Below are 15,350 nucleotides of genomic sequence, written 5' to 3' on the forward strand. Positions count from 1 at the left end.
GAATCTCCACACTTATTTCTACAGTGCTTGTATCAGTCTTTACTCCCACCAACAGTGGAGAAGGGTTCCTTTTCCCCTACAGCCCTGCCAGCATTTGGTATTGGTTAATTTCCTAATCGTAGTCATTCTTTCTGGAGTAATATGAAATCTCAGTGTTATTTTATTTGCATTTCTCTAATGACCAGTGATGCTGAAATTGCATATTGACATTTTGGAAAAAGTGCCCTTAGCATTATTATAATGTAAAATATATTTTCTGTATTAGAATCATCTACCTAGAATTTCCTTCACTGTCTTTTCAAAAGGCAGTGCTGGGTAAGAAATATACTCACCTAAATAGACCATTTGCATCTCCCATAATTCTGTTTTTTTAAAAAAGTGAAATATCTATGTATAACTAAATGTTTATGAAAAATATGTACAGAAATCTGTATATCCACACATTTGTATGTGTGCATTTTATTTTTTTTATTTTAAAAAGCAAAACAGAAAAAAAGGATAGAAATGATAGAGTTTATGTGTGTATTTTAAATGATATAATGTTTATTTATTATTAAGCAGAACTAAGTTTGTCTTAAACCAGTTGCAATACTTGGGAAAGAAAATTTGTCTCCAAGCAGCCTCCTTTTATTGTGAATTGTAAACTAGCATGATGTGTAAGAAAATATACTCTGGTAGCCAAGCAACTGAATCTCAGGCAGTTAGTGCTGCTAAACTTCCAGCCAGTCAGAAGCTGAAAGCTGATTAAACATGACCATATCAGGTAAATGTCAACTGCAGCCAATCAGTGTGTCCCTTCCTCTTCTGTGGCTATAACTTGCACACGTGGTGGAGTGAGACATTCTGAGCCATCCATTCATCTTTAATCTGCACACCACTCTACTCTAGAACTGTGTTGGTTGCTTTTCTCTCATTGCTGAGACAAAATACCAGACACCCAAAATGAAGGAAGGAAAGGTTTATTTATGGAGGTTTCAGTCCATAATCTGCTGAGTCCAAAGCAGTGTGGCTCATGGCAGAGGGCAACAGTTCATGGTAGCTGCAAGATCGCAAAAGCAGCAAGAGCAAACAGGGAGAAGTAAGGACAGAAGATTCTTTCTGTCCCTTCTATTGTATTCAGGCCACACCCACTGTAGGGTTATATTTTAAGTGTTGTACTCACACTCATATCCCCAGCATTGAATTAATCACAAATTCTAGAAGCCTGCCTTCATGACTGCATGAAGCTTTGGGGGGACGTTCAAATACAAAACATAACAAGAACCTTATTCTTTGCTCAAGTAAACTATATTAAATTTAACTGCTCTTTCTTCTAATGATATAAATTCAAAGTTGATCAAACTTAATTGTGGTATGTGGTAATCTGAAGTAGCTCAGATATTTATATGTGTGGTTCTCTGTGCAAACATCGCTACCTGTATACATGGTATGTGCAAAGAAGGAGTCTGGTCTCTACAGCAACTTGCTAAAAGTGGTTGATTTGGTAGGGGTGGGTTTGTGGATTTTACTGTTGAATGTTCATTTTAGGTGCATGCACTTTTCTGTCATGATCATATTTGCTTTTCTAGTGTGAAAACAAATCCAATTTTGTTTGGAGGGAAAAAAAGAAAGTAGCTGGATTTGTTAATGGTGACCTTCTCTGAAGTTGTCCCTGAGCAGTAATAACAGGAGCATAAGCCAGATGGCTGTGGATGAACCATACATGGGTGATGATGGAGTAGTGGCAGAGAATGTGGAAAATTACTTTAATAATCTTTAATGAAAGTGAGGGAAAGATAAGGCAAAGCAAAACTAGAAGTTCTTGTAGCGTCCAGCAAAGGAGGTTTATACTTCCTCTCTGTGTCTCTGCATTGCTATGTGGGCCATCAGCATTTGTGGATCATTTCTCTAAGAGCAATCTTACATTTGTTTCCAATTACTTTAAGTCTCTCAAACACTGGTCACTCATTTGATTTGTCTTACATGGAAGTGTGGAAACGCATTAGGTCACAATCCCAGTTTCAATTGATGGAGAATTCCTACTCCAAGGCGATAATCAATGTTGGTTTAGTGTTAAATTTCTCTGCTCCCCGCAGGGCTCCTGTTGTGTTGGTGGAGCTGACAGGTTCCTCCTGCTTCCTTCAAACCTCACCTTTCATCACTTTTCCTACTCGATTCTCTCCCAGGGTGAGGAACAGAGATGAGCTGTCTGTGCCCTGAGACTGCCGTGGTGTTTCTGAGTCAGCAAAGGCTCATAATGTACTATAGTTGGGTATTTCCAGGGTTTCTTGGCAGTCCATTTGGTGGGCCTTCCAACTGCAAATCCTTAGCTGACTGTCTGTCCTGATCCCCTCCTCAGTTGTCCTCTAGCCCTGCCCATCAATAATGCCCACAACCCTTCCTGTGAAGTCCTCTTTTCTGGGTAGTCTCTTTATTTAAAAAATTTTTTTTTATTGTTTTTGGGTCTTTTGAGATAAGATATTACTATATAGTCCAGGTTGGCCTCCAGCTTTTCGTGTTCCTCCTGCCTTGGCCTCCTAAGTGCTGTGATTATAGGCATGAGCCACCATGTCTGGCCACTGAGTAGCCTTTTCTTAAGTAGGAGACTTACACTGGCTTCCAAGGGTGAGGTTACTTCCTAGGTTCAGCCTTCTAGCTTGTGGCCACAGGCTGCTCTAACTTTTACCGGCATGAAGTGGATCCAACTATACCCTAAGCTTCAGGGATACATTGATCTTTCCAAATGATATCATTTAAAGCTTTACAACTGGCTTGAGGAGGATGAGAGGTCAGTATTATAATGGCTTTACTAAAAACAAAACAAAACAAAACAAAACAAAACAAAAACTTGCGTTCCTTTCTCACTGAAACTTTTTAATTTTTCTTGTAAAGAAGGAAATTTCAAAGTTGTAATGTTGATTCTTTGTTATGTTATATTGAAATGTCACACGCGGTCTTTCTAGTGCATCATCTGGAATGTGGTTGTTATAATATCTCCATGCTTTGATCTCAACTTCTACTTTAACATTCTGTTACACACAAATGATGATGAGCCAGAACTAAAAATGAAGTAGAAATTAAAGATACAAGAGGGAGAGGCTATTAGAGTTCAGTTCCAAATATCAATAGAGGAATCAGTCTAGGAAGGGAAGGGGAAAGGGAGTTTTTCAGTGTGACATGAGGTAAGGAAGAAGACAGGTCTATTTTGAGCAGCAGGCAAAGAACTCATAGCACTGCTACTTGATTTCTATTTTCTCCTCGAGACAAGAGACCAAAGTTTTACCGAAGCACAGAGAAGTATGCAAATGTTGATTGACTTGGTCTGAATCATTTGCACGATGGTCCTTGGAGGGAACTCCAGTCCGGTGTCATGCAGTGGAGCCCGCAGCAATGATGGAGAAGTTGCTGGGCTGATGAGCAGAGTGAGAAGTCTAGGTTAATGTCTCCCGGGCTCCTGAGCATAAACATACAGCAAAGGAAGAAGAGTCGTAGGTGGCAGAGGGAGGTCAGAGAAGCCCAAACATGGCCAAGTTCTCTGGTCTAGAGAGGAAACCTGGAAATAGACTCAGTCTACAGGTTCCCAGGGCCCCCACCCACACACCGCCCAGCTCCCAGCTGAAACCCACAGCAGAAAAGAGGAAGGCAATATAAAAGAGAAGTCCTGACATGGTTCTGCAATAGCACCAGGTTTCAGGGACTAGTGGGAGGGAAGGATGGAGTCTTTGAGGGTTATTCAGCCCCAGAACCTTTGATTTTTCCAGACCTGGCTTGAGTCTGTTGATTGGGTTTCAGAGGAAGGATAGCCACAGTAGTGAATGGGACTTCCTGATGCCCCAGAAAAATCCCTCTGTATCCTCTGAAAGGCAAGGATGAGTGAGTTTCTATTCCGTGAGTATTGTGAGTGACCAAATGCAGTAACAACCTCTGTGGCCATGGGAGGTAAAATTATAGGAACTGAATGTACTCCATGGTGATAATATGACCACGGGAAGAGGGAAGAGAAACAGGCGAGCATGAGAAATCCTCTCAAAAGCTAACTTGCTAGTCATAATCATGGGGAATTAATAGAAATTAATGAGGGACGGTTTTAAGCAGGGAACCCTTCTCAGCATTATTTAAAATAAACCGCACAGGTGCACGGTAATAACCCCAAGTGACCAACCAATCTTTTTAATGCTGCCTTTAAAAAAGAGAGCATTTCCATTGCAAACAATTGCCTAAAACTGTCTCTCAGATTTTCCAGTGATTTTCATGGGGTTATGTTGGATTCATTACTGGGCCACAGAGCAGCCGTTCTGAACATGAGGGAAAACAAAAAGCCATGTCTAAAGCAGAACTTTGGTTTTCCTCTCGTCACATCAGAGGGACATCTGGAATGGGTCCTTGTCATTGTGGAGATGAATGTATGCCTGTGATCTGGATACAGTTTTCTCTAAAGACTCCAAAACTGTAGCGTGGAAAAAGGAAGTATGTTCTAGTGAATTTTTTAAAGAATTATCACTCATAAAGATGAGACCTTAAAGGTCATGGGAATAAGAAATTGAAACAGATTTACTTGCTAAGTTCTAAAGCTTTGAAACTGAGATTTGGCTAAAATCTCCTGTGCTAATTATTGCCTGAATTTATTCAGCGAGAAGCTTCTGAAGTCTGCTTGCTTGTGTGTGAAGTACTCCATGTTAATGTTGCAAATCCTCCTAAATAACCACAAAAGCCACTGTTTATCTCTATCATCACTTAAAACACCTGCTTACAGATACTTGATTATGTGTTTTGAGGCTTGTGATTGAGAACTTAACACCTGGCTGATTAGGTTGAAGTTTGATCATGTTTTGAAATGCAATTTTACTACTTAGCAAGTAGTTCCATGCTGCAGTGCATTAAATGGATTGGATGCCTCGAAACTCTTATTGTTGTTTTTAAAAAATAACCATTACAGAATAATAGCTTGTTTTCATTAACAAGGAAATGAACTTAAAACACACCACGATGCAGCATTGTCCTTAATGATACTGGATTTTGAAGTGTGCTGCAAGGATAATCACCCCAGAATTCCTAGCCTAGATGTTCTGGATCCAAACAGGGGGCTGTGATTGACATTATGAGTGTATTTCCCATGTAGACAAGTCCTACTTTAAGAGGAGGTCATTTTCAGTTAGACTTGGAAATAGAACAGGTAGCTTTCTGGGTGGGAAGTTCTGTGAAGTGGGTTGGTACAGTGTTGATCAGGCTTCTGTTGTTGGAGAGCTTGTGTCTGTGTGTGAATTCTCGCATCATGGTAGGCTGGGTAGCGAGCCCTCTGTGAGTCAGCTTGGGAGACAAGGCCAATGAAGAGGGCAGGGCAGTCTGTCGGTTGTCACGAGTAACCCACTCTGCCCACTTCCTTTACAAATGAGAAAACTGGGGCCCAGAAAAATGAAGGCTGGATTGAGGATAATACAGTGGGGTGCTGAACTGGAAACTGGGTCTGGAAATCCCTGCTCCTTGCTAAGAATATCTTCCATTGGCCACTCCTCCCTGCCATCTTGGACCACTATGTTCTTTGTCCCTGTTCTTGCCTAAGAGGCTGGTATGCATGGACTGAAGTTACGAGCTCTCTGCACTCTGGATTCTGGAAGTTTAGCCAGTGGGATTCTGTAGTTGGACATGGAAGAAGAGCCCATTGGAAGGGAAACTGTGGTAGACTCACCTGAGAGAACTACATGGGTTTGCTAAAGAGAATATTGCGAGGCTGAGGATTTAGCTAAGTCAGTTGCACAAGCGCCTGCTGGTAAGCACTAGGTCATGAGTCCAATTCCTAGTACAAAAAAAAAAAAGTGAGAGAGAATATTACGACAAGTACATTAGTCAAGACATTTCAGAAAAGAACTAAAAAGAAGAGCTTTATATGAGTAATTGGCTCAGTTGATTATGAAGGCCAACAAGTCTCACTTTGGCCATTGGTAAACAGGAGACCTAGTGGTGAAGTAAGTCTGAGTTCTAAGGCCTGAGAATCAAAGGAGCTGATGGTGTAAATCTTGGTCCAGTGGAAGAAGGTAGAGGTCCTAGCTGAAGCAGACAAGCATTGCTCCTTTTTTTACTTTCTGTTCTGGCCCAACGGATAATGCCTGCCCACAATTGTGGAGGGTTATCTACTTTACTAGGTCCACAGATTCAAATGCTAACCTCACCAGAAGCACCCTCAAGGCACCCAGGAATAACTTCTTCTGGGACTCTTGATACAGTCAACACACGAAGTCAACCATCACAGCTACCCCTTGGAATCCACATATATTTCTTTAAACCACTTAATCTTGAAATAAAGACAATGTCAAATGTCATCTTCCACCTAACAGGGTTCCACTCTCCTGTGTGCTAACTCCTTCCCCAAAGACATTATCCTTGTGCAGGATGTTTAGTTTCCTCAGTACTATGGTGTAACAGTACCATGGTGTGAGTCAGCATGTCTCCTATTACATGATAAAGGAATCAGAGAGAAAAGAAAAACACACATATACACACACATTCATAGCAAAAAAGGGAAGAAATGCTCATGACAGTTACAATCGCCATTTCTGTTCCTTATCACATGTTTGTAGCTGGTGTTTATAACCGCTTTCTTCCATGACAAGCTCTATAATTCTCTTTGCTCTCCCCAAGCACCTCATTTGGCTGTGGTTTTTAAGTAGAATGACAAAAGCTTCATTTCTAAAGGTCTTGGCCATTAATAGTTCTGCCTCGAGTCAGTTTTTCTGTTGATGTTGATTACAGCATAATAGTAAGAAACACCCCAAAGAGCCTCCTGTGTTTAGGCATGATCTTCTTTACCTCTGAGGTGCAGATAGAGGCCAGTGTCTTGCTTGTAGCCTAGATCAGTCACTGTGACAACACCAGATTCAAATTCCTTTCTTTGCCTGTTGATTCAAGGTGGGAGTCCAAGGTGGCTCATAATATCACACCTTCCATTCCGTGAACCATTATTGTTTCTCGGATGAAAGCATTTTTCTTTGTGGAAACGACTTGGTCCTTTTGGTGATCAGCTCATATTCGAGTTAGAACAACAACAACAACAAAAAACTGCTCTTATAGTCAGGAAATCACAAGGATTTTATAAGCTCTGTGTTGTAAACTGGGAGCAGAGACCAGTGTAGACTTACTACTTTATATCTGGCTATGAAGAAGAAGAAGCAGCAGCATATAGGTACATATATGTGTGCTGGTGTGATTTGAAATTCTCTGAAGGAGCCACATTTGTATTAATGATCTGCAGACTGCTTGTCTTTGGCTAACTGAAGCACTGTGATCATGGAGAGATAGGTTGTATGTGGAGAGCCAAAATTATCTTGGTCTGTTTTATGTTTTTTAACAGCCAGTTGCCTTAATATTTGTATCTGATTTAACAGTCTTGTAACTAATAGATAAACTTCTTGGAATATATCATTAAGATTAGCTGACTGCTATCCTCCAGAAACCCTACAGCTAAGAATATAGTTATGACAATCTCTGAAACCCGTGAAAGAAATTTTCCTATTCTGTTGTAGCCCACCTACCTGATGCCACCACCATTGTAATTGGTACATATATTGATTTCTGACTCTTTTTATTTGCGGCCATAAAAGTTCATGAAAGCTCTTCCACATGTCATTCAGAGTAAATGAATCTGTATTCCTAAGCTGTGGTCACTCATTTGATTTAGAATAAACTATCTTATTTCCTTTAAGACAGAGACATTCTTTTATGTTGACGTGGATTGACCAGACATCCCAATTTACCTGGACAGAAGAATTTCTTGAGATAGAAATTCTAGTGCTAACACCAGACTAATTCCAGGAAAACAAGTGGAGTTGCTTATTGAAAATTTGATTACAGAAAGTTATGGGGAGGTCAGCAATTTGAACAAAAACGATAGGAATATAGTTGCTGTTGTCCTTCTAAAAATATCCACACACTTGAGATTTTTACTTTATTCAAAAAAGGAGGTACCAGCCAGGCTTGGTGGCTCATGCCTGTAATCCCAGCACTCAGAAGATTGAGGCAGGAGGATCGTGGCGAGTTCAAGACTAGCATAATGAGACCCTGTCTCAAACAGATGAAAAAAAAAGTATCATGTATCAAATTAAAGTTTTACAGGGGTATATTAATAAGTATTTCTCCACTCTAGGCTTCTATTATTTCTCTTTCAGAAGCCAACTGTGACCAGTTTGTATGTGTGTGTGTGTTTTCTTCCAAAGATATTTTATGCACATTTAAGTATATAAGTATGCTATTTAAACACACAAAGAATAGCATACTAAACAGTATTCTTTGTTTAGCTTTGTACAACAGCAATTATAAAGAGCTGATGTATTGTTCTCAGTGATTTTATAATATTCACTTGCCTACATTTACAATAGTCACTATTGTAAGTTTAGCAAGTCGTCTACTAGTAGACTTTTAGTTTGCTTCTAATTCAGTGTCACTAATACAACACAATGCTGCAGTGAATACCGTTGAACGCCTGGGTCCCAGGCTGTGAGATTCAATGTTATGTTGTCTTTTGCAGAGGCTACAATAATTTAACCTCTTACTAACAGTGCAGACAAATGCATGGGACCACCTGTCCTGAATTCAGCCAAGGTCAAGGCTTGGCCAAACAAATTCTAAATTGTGTTTATAAATCAGATCTCCCACTTTACTTTCTAACCGGTCTCTACCAGCTACTAAGGCAAAACTATCCTCTAAGCCAGAGCCATTTCCTGCCTTTTTTTCTGCTTTTGCTGAGTCAACTCATTAGCCTTAATTGTCTTCAAAATGATTCTCAGCTGTGTCATTCTTTCCAGACCTGGAGAGTTATGGGAAATGCTGTGAAAGCCCGGGATGTGTCTTTAGGGATACAGCGAGGTCCATGCAATCAGTAGCCAGCAACTGGAGAATCAATCAGCACTTTTAATTTTTTTTTTTTTTTTGACTGAAAATAGGTTAAGTCCATGAAGGCAGTGAGGAGCAGGAGAATTTCATGCCAGAGTCATGAATGCACAGGACATCTTGGTTGAGCCACCGGATGCCAGAACCAAGTATTTGTCAGCCCTACCTCCCATCTCCAAGTATTTAGTACACATGAAGATGCAGAAGCCCAGGTCTTCTCTGTCTACTCGTATGAGACTCAGACCAGCATGTGAAAGTCCATGTGATGGTTTTCTTTGATTGTCCAGTTGATAGGCTTGAAAGATGCCTAGGAGATTGATAGGGCTCATTCCTGAGTGTGTCTGAGTGTGTCAGGGAGGCATGACTTTTCAGTCTAGGTCTGGCCCCTTGCCTCTTCTTCTCTAGCTCTTTCACTCTTTATCTGCTTCTGGGCTGCCATAAGTTCAGCAGCTTTTTCTCATCACATCCTTCTGCCAAGGTGTTTTTGCTTTGGTGCAGTTGACCATGGACTGAAACCTTTGAAACTGTGAGCCAAAGTAAATATTTCTTCCTGTGAATTATTTTCTCAACTATTTGGTCACAGCTACTGAAATTTAACTAACACATCTGCTAAGTTTTTGGAATTTTGTAAGCCAGTTGTTAAATATAGCCATTTAAAATTATATGAATTCAGTTAAATATTTTCATTAAAAGAATAAAATAACAGATATCCAAAATGCATCACTGCCTTTTTATTTTTACTATATCTTATCTGTGCTTTTTGGAGACAGAATTTTACTATGTAGTTCAGGTTGGCCTTGAACTCACTATGTAGCCCAGGCTGGCCTCGAACTTAAGGCAGGTCTCCTGCTTCAGCCTCCTAGGTGTTGGGATTACAAGTTTATCTATGCTTTTGACCTTTTTTTTTTTTTTTAAAGCACTTACTTATTGTGTCTCTATGGTGAAAGCATGATACAATTGTGTGCGTGATGCATTCTTCTCAACTCTGTGGTTGGTGATCTATGGTGGGTAACACAAACTTGACCAAGTCAGAAGAGTTTACATTGCAAAGTTGACAAATGCTACAAACTGATGCTTGATTTATTGTTTTGTTGATTGTTTAAACTTAAGAAAGTTAAGGGGAGAGTGTTAGTATTATGGATTGAACTTTAAAGTCTGTTATGACTTTCCACTGAAGTGAAAGGAGAATCAGTTGATGAATGTCATTTTCATGGGAGTGAGCTTACCAGTGGATCTTATTATAAAATTTATCGGGAGAAGAATTCAGACACATTATAACTCTATTTATCAAGTTACATTCAGTAAGCTTAACCATAGATACAAGACTAACAAAAATTAAAAGCATCCTGAGAGAATCAATAAACTATATGGGATCTCCAGGACAGACTATTCTGTACTTTAGTATTATCTATAAATTGTAAACCTATCCTTTATATTAGCAAATTTAAAATACCTCTATATATATGTATACATTTTGAATATCCTTTACCTGAAATGTTTGGAACCAGAAGTGTCTCAGATTTCAGATTTTTTTTTCAGATTGTAGAATATTTGCATATATATAATACACTATCTTGGGAAATGGAACCCAAGTCTCAACAGAAAATTCATGTATATTTCACCTGTCCACATAGCCTGAATGTAATTTTATACCCTGTCTTTAGTTTACCAGTGCTTTGACTGTGACATCAGGCATGGAATTTTCCACTTAAAACATCAGGTAGCACTCAACAAGTTTTGAGAATTTGGAATGTTTCAGATTTTGGAGTTTGGATTAGGGTTATTCAGCCTATAAATATAATCATTTTTATTTTTCCCTCAAGAGCTTGTTGCTTGGTATTTACCCTCATCTTGCTGTCTCCAGATTCAGGATTCTGTGACTATACATGGATCCTATACTGTTATCTCAAAAGGAACCCTCTGATTTTTGTCCACCCGCATTGTGAAGTGGGGTTCAAAGGTGGTACACCTGCCCCCTTTCTCAGGGAGCCCAAGGAGTGTCCACCCAAACCACAGTGTGTCAACAGGATTAGCACAGCAGTCAGGCCAGCACTGAGGAGCTGGCTGACTTGCAGCCAGGTTCTTTCTGCTGATCTTTCTTTCTGTTAAATGGCCAGAACTTTTCAGCATTTTTCTAACACAGAGTTTGGCACCCTTCTGAAATAGCAAGTCATATCTGCATTTCTTTGCTGTAAACTAATGTGTGTCACGAACACATTTTAACTCTTAAAAAGTTATCCAGGTTATGGCCAAAGTCATCACACAGGAGAATTATTTTATTAAGATGAAGGTCATCAAAACCACAAAAAAATCAAAACCAATAATCTGCAATTTAAAAATCAACACTTGTGACATGAACAGATTATTTGTTATTTTGTGCCACTGTGATCATGGTCATCGCCTGGCGTGGTTGGGTGTGCTTCTTGTGTCAGGCTCCAAGTCAGGGCTGAGGAAGAGTTTGTGAGCCAGGCGTCGGGATGCAGGTGTGGGTCTGGAATGCTTCTTTGACTCGGTGCATCATCCAGAATTCTGACTACAAGCAATAGATATATCCTTTGTTTATGTAAATATCAAGCAGATTTATTAAACAAAATTAGGTAGGTGAAGGAACCCTAACGAAGATCATACTCAGCTGAGCCTACTATAGCAAAGCATTATCAACTGCATTTTAAATAACACACATTTATTTCTCACAATTCTGAAGGCTGAGAAGTCTGAGATCAGTGTGTTGGGAGACTTAGTTCCTGGTGAGGGCTCTGTCTGGCTTGTACACAGCAGCCTTCTCCCTGTGTGACATGGCCTTTCCCTGGTGCCTGCTTGTGGAGAGAGACATCTATCTCCTTATGAGGCACTAATCCCATCACACAGGGCTGTTTTAGCCACTTTCCTTGTTACCAGACAATTCTGTTGCCTGACAGCTGCAATTTAAAGAAGATGAGGTTTATTTTGGCTCATGGTTGCAGCCCGTGGCTGGTTGGCTCTAAAGCAGAAATGGCAGGGCAGAAAGGCCTGGCACAGGAGAAGCTGCTCAGTTCAGTGTGTCTGGAAACAGAGAGAAGAGAGTAACGGGGCGGGGGGCGGGGAGGAAACCCTTGCAGGTCACGCACCCAGTGACCCAGTTCTAACCAGCACCCTAACAGCACACCCAGCTGCGGAACTCCGTAGTGGATAAATCCACGGATGAGTGTAGCTCTCCAAAAGCCCTGTCTCTGCGTGCTTGAGAATTTTGAGAGATATTCTAGATCTAAACCCTAACGGGCCCGACTCTAGCAATATGGTATAAGTATTAAAGAAAAGAAGTTTATTTTGACCATGGTTCTGGTCCAAGGTGTGGGGCAGTATCTGATGATGCCTTCCTTCTGGCAGAGTCCTGAAATAGCTCAGGGCATCCCATATTGAACGGCAGGATACAGGATATGTTTGTGTGGGTGTGCTGTGGTTTCTTTGCCTCTTCTTAGACAGCCCCCAGTATTTGATAATGAAGACTCCTGCCTGAGTCCCCCCTCTAATTGGAATTACCTTCCAAAGGCCCTACAATATCAGATTAAATTCCCACCCTCATAATGCAGATTAAATTTCAACACACATTTTGGAAAGGATGAGCCATATCCACCTCATTGGACACCCTCATACTCTAATCTAAATCTAATTACCTTCCTTCAAATATCATTACTTTGGGGTTAGGCTTTGCATATGAGTTTTGAGGGTATACAAATATGCAGCTCATAACACAAGGTTTTAATGCTAGGTCTGGAAATTGGGCATAAATAAGAAGCTACCAGAACACAACCCAAATCATATTTAAAAACTGCCTGGCAAACCTTTAGCAAGTGCTTTTGCTATCCCTGGCACTGGACACCTCTGTTGGTAGTAGCTTTGCTGCTAGCGCAGGGCTTTGGACGACTTTCAGAACTGCCAGAGGATGGCCTGAGTATGTCCTAAGGCTTGATTCAAATCCAGGTCATTAGGGTCTCAGCCTCTTGCTTGGGCCTTGCTGAAACAGAAGCTGGGACAAGACTACTTGGTTTTTCTCTAGTGGGAGAAGGCTCTGCTTTCGATCTAGAAGCACAAAGGTTGTGCTGCAAACAAAGGAAGGGGATTGAACGTCTTGGTAGCCAGAAAAAGAAAACCAGATGCTCCTGGCACTACACCATACACTGCTCTGTATGACTTTCTGGTCATCTCGGGCTTCATGCCACCACTGCTCACCAGATCTTTTATTCTCTGTGCAGGGCACATTGGTCGCTTTCTCTGCTCCCTCAGGGACAAGCTGGGAGAGACACTGGCTCTGCTGAGCTGTGCTGCTTGTGGCTACAGTTATGCTCAGGACAGCGCCCTGGGCTCCTCCACAGTGTCTGGGCCGTGATGCTTAGCTCTCTGTCTACTCAGTGCGCAGTGAAAATGTGGCCCATGTACAGTGTGGCAGCCACTAGTGGGCTGAACCCTGGCACCTGATGCTTCCTGCAGTGTCCTTGCTGCCATGACAAAGGCCTCTCAAAGTGAGGGCGATGCCACTCTTGGTGTCACAAGGGGCCCATTTCTCCTCTTGGTGTTTCAGCTTGAAAAGTGCCTATTTTTCTTATGTAACTATCGAGTAATATATATTATGTTTGATGCTGAGGGTTTCCAAACACTTCCATAATAACGAACTCATTTTATTGTCTTAGCTGCCTTCTGCAATAGTCAGAGCAGTTACTGTTCATCACAGATATTAGATATTAGCTCCAAGGTCGCATAACCCCAAGTATGCTCCTACCGCATCGGGCGCTCCCCTGGCAGCACCAGGTGGTGGGGGTCTCTCATGACAGCACCAGGGCTGCTGGTCACTCACAGCCAGAGTTCTTGGTTGTGGGTCTGCCTTCTTGGCGCTTGCAGGCTTTAGAGGTTGCTCGGCGCCTTCAAAATTCTCTTCAGTTTCGTTCCGGCTCTGGGGCTCCCCCTGCAGGTGGGCAGGAGCACTCAGAACGAGCAGAGTCCCTCCTGGCCTGTAGCCCTCTGGGCTCCTGCTCAGCTGCTGCCCTGCTGCTTAGGGACGTCTCAGTGACAAAGGAAAGGCCGCTGATGAAGTGACCACGGTCCTCTTAGAGGAGGCCAATGGGTACAATCTGTCACAACTCCCGCCTGAGGTTTGGAAAACAAACGGCTTTTGTTTCAGCCAAATGGGAATGATTCCAGCCTGATGAGATTACAGCCAGGGGATCACGAGGAATCTATTCCTCCAGAAAAGGGAAAAACAGTTGACACAGCCGCTGTCAGGCCTCCTGCTAAAGGTGGCATGGGGTCACAGGCTAGAAGGTGCCAGGTGAAATGGGAATAGAGCAAGAGGAAACTAGACCAAAAGATAGTAAGTGAGGAGCCCAGACAGGTCAGAGCAGACCGAGCATGGCGGGGCTACCCAGACAGGCCAGGTCCATCTGCACAGACACAAGGAGGGGAGAAAAGTCCAGAAGGAAATATGAATGAGGAAAGAAGACCAGTGAGAGAGAGGAGAGACTGCAGAGGGGGACTAGGAGAGATGGAATAGCAGAGGGAGATATTTAATGGATGGGGTGCTCCAAATTTAGAAACCCAGATAAGTAGTATTTTGCAGTGATACTCACTAAATACAAAATTAATACAAAACATCTATAATGAACAAAATGCTTGCATTTTAAAAGGAGACAGGATCAGAGATAGTGCCATATTGAGCCAGGGGATCACGAGGAATCTATTGGATTGAGCCATATTGGAACCTGAAGCAAAAGGAAAATCAATGCCATCGATCCTGTCTTTATTGAAGATATTGGCATTTGCTCCTCATGGATTTTCTGGGATTCATCTTTGATTTTTAAGAATACAGCATTGAGGCTGGGGATTTAGCTCAGCGGCATAAGTGCCTTCCTTGCAAGTGTGCGGTTGTGAGTTTGATCCCTGGTACCGATAAAAATGAAAAAGAAAAAAAAAAAGAATACAGCATTGCAGGACTGGGGATTTAGCTCAGCAGCATAAACACCTGCCTACAAGCCCACAAGTTGTGAGTTTGATCCCCAGTACCGATTAAAGCAAAACAAAACAACAACAACAAAAAAGAATACAGCATGGAGCTGTCACTTATCTTGCTGGCTGAGTTGTGTGGTCGGCCCTTGAGTTCTGTGGCGAGCCCCAGGCCAGCACACAATCTTTGGTGCCTGCTGGCCTGTCCCAGCCAGGGTATGGAATGGAGCACAGAGCTCTTCTCAGAACCACCTGGAACCCATGGCTGATGCGTGGTATAGGGTTTTGTCCTTATGTATGGTTTTTTTTTTTTTTTTTTTGAGCCAGGAATTGAACTCAGGACCTCGTGCTTGCCAGGCAGGCACCGAGCCACTGAGCTATACCCCCAGGCCTTTGTACTTCTTTTGGAAGATGAAGCTTTGGGTGTTTTTCCCAGGTGTGAGACCAAGTGACAGGAGGCTACTTGCATTCAGTGTGACATGGACACAGAGATCTGCGAAGGAGCTGTCTGGGTTGGG

General features: G+C 41.8%; 1 long non-coding RNA gene across 1 annotated transcript; it reads right to left on the reverse strand.

The window, feature by feature from the left end:
* Positions 1-11,114: 11,114 nt before the first annotated feature.
* On the reverse strand, positions 11,115-13,926 carry LOC134476253 (uncharacterized). Its single transcript, XR_010047838.1, has 2 exons — positions 13,616-13,926; positions 11,115-11,392 (listed from the first exon to the last, which is right to left on the reverse strand). It is a non-coding gene; the product is annotated as an uncharacterized LOC134476253 (long non-coding RNA).
* Between the last annotated feature and the right edge of the window lie 1,424 nt (positions 13,927-15,350).

Source organism: Cavia porcellus, unplaced genomic scaffold (assembly GCF_034190915.1).
Source record: "Cavia porcellus strain 051 isolate PalLab524CR breed Dunkin Hartley unplaced genomic scaffold, mCavPor4.1 scaffold_6, whole genome shotgun sequence".
NCBI lineage: Eukaryota > Metazoa > Chordata > Mammalia > Rodentia > Caviidae > Cavia > Cavia porcellus.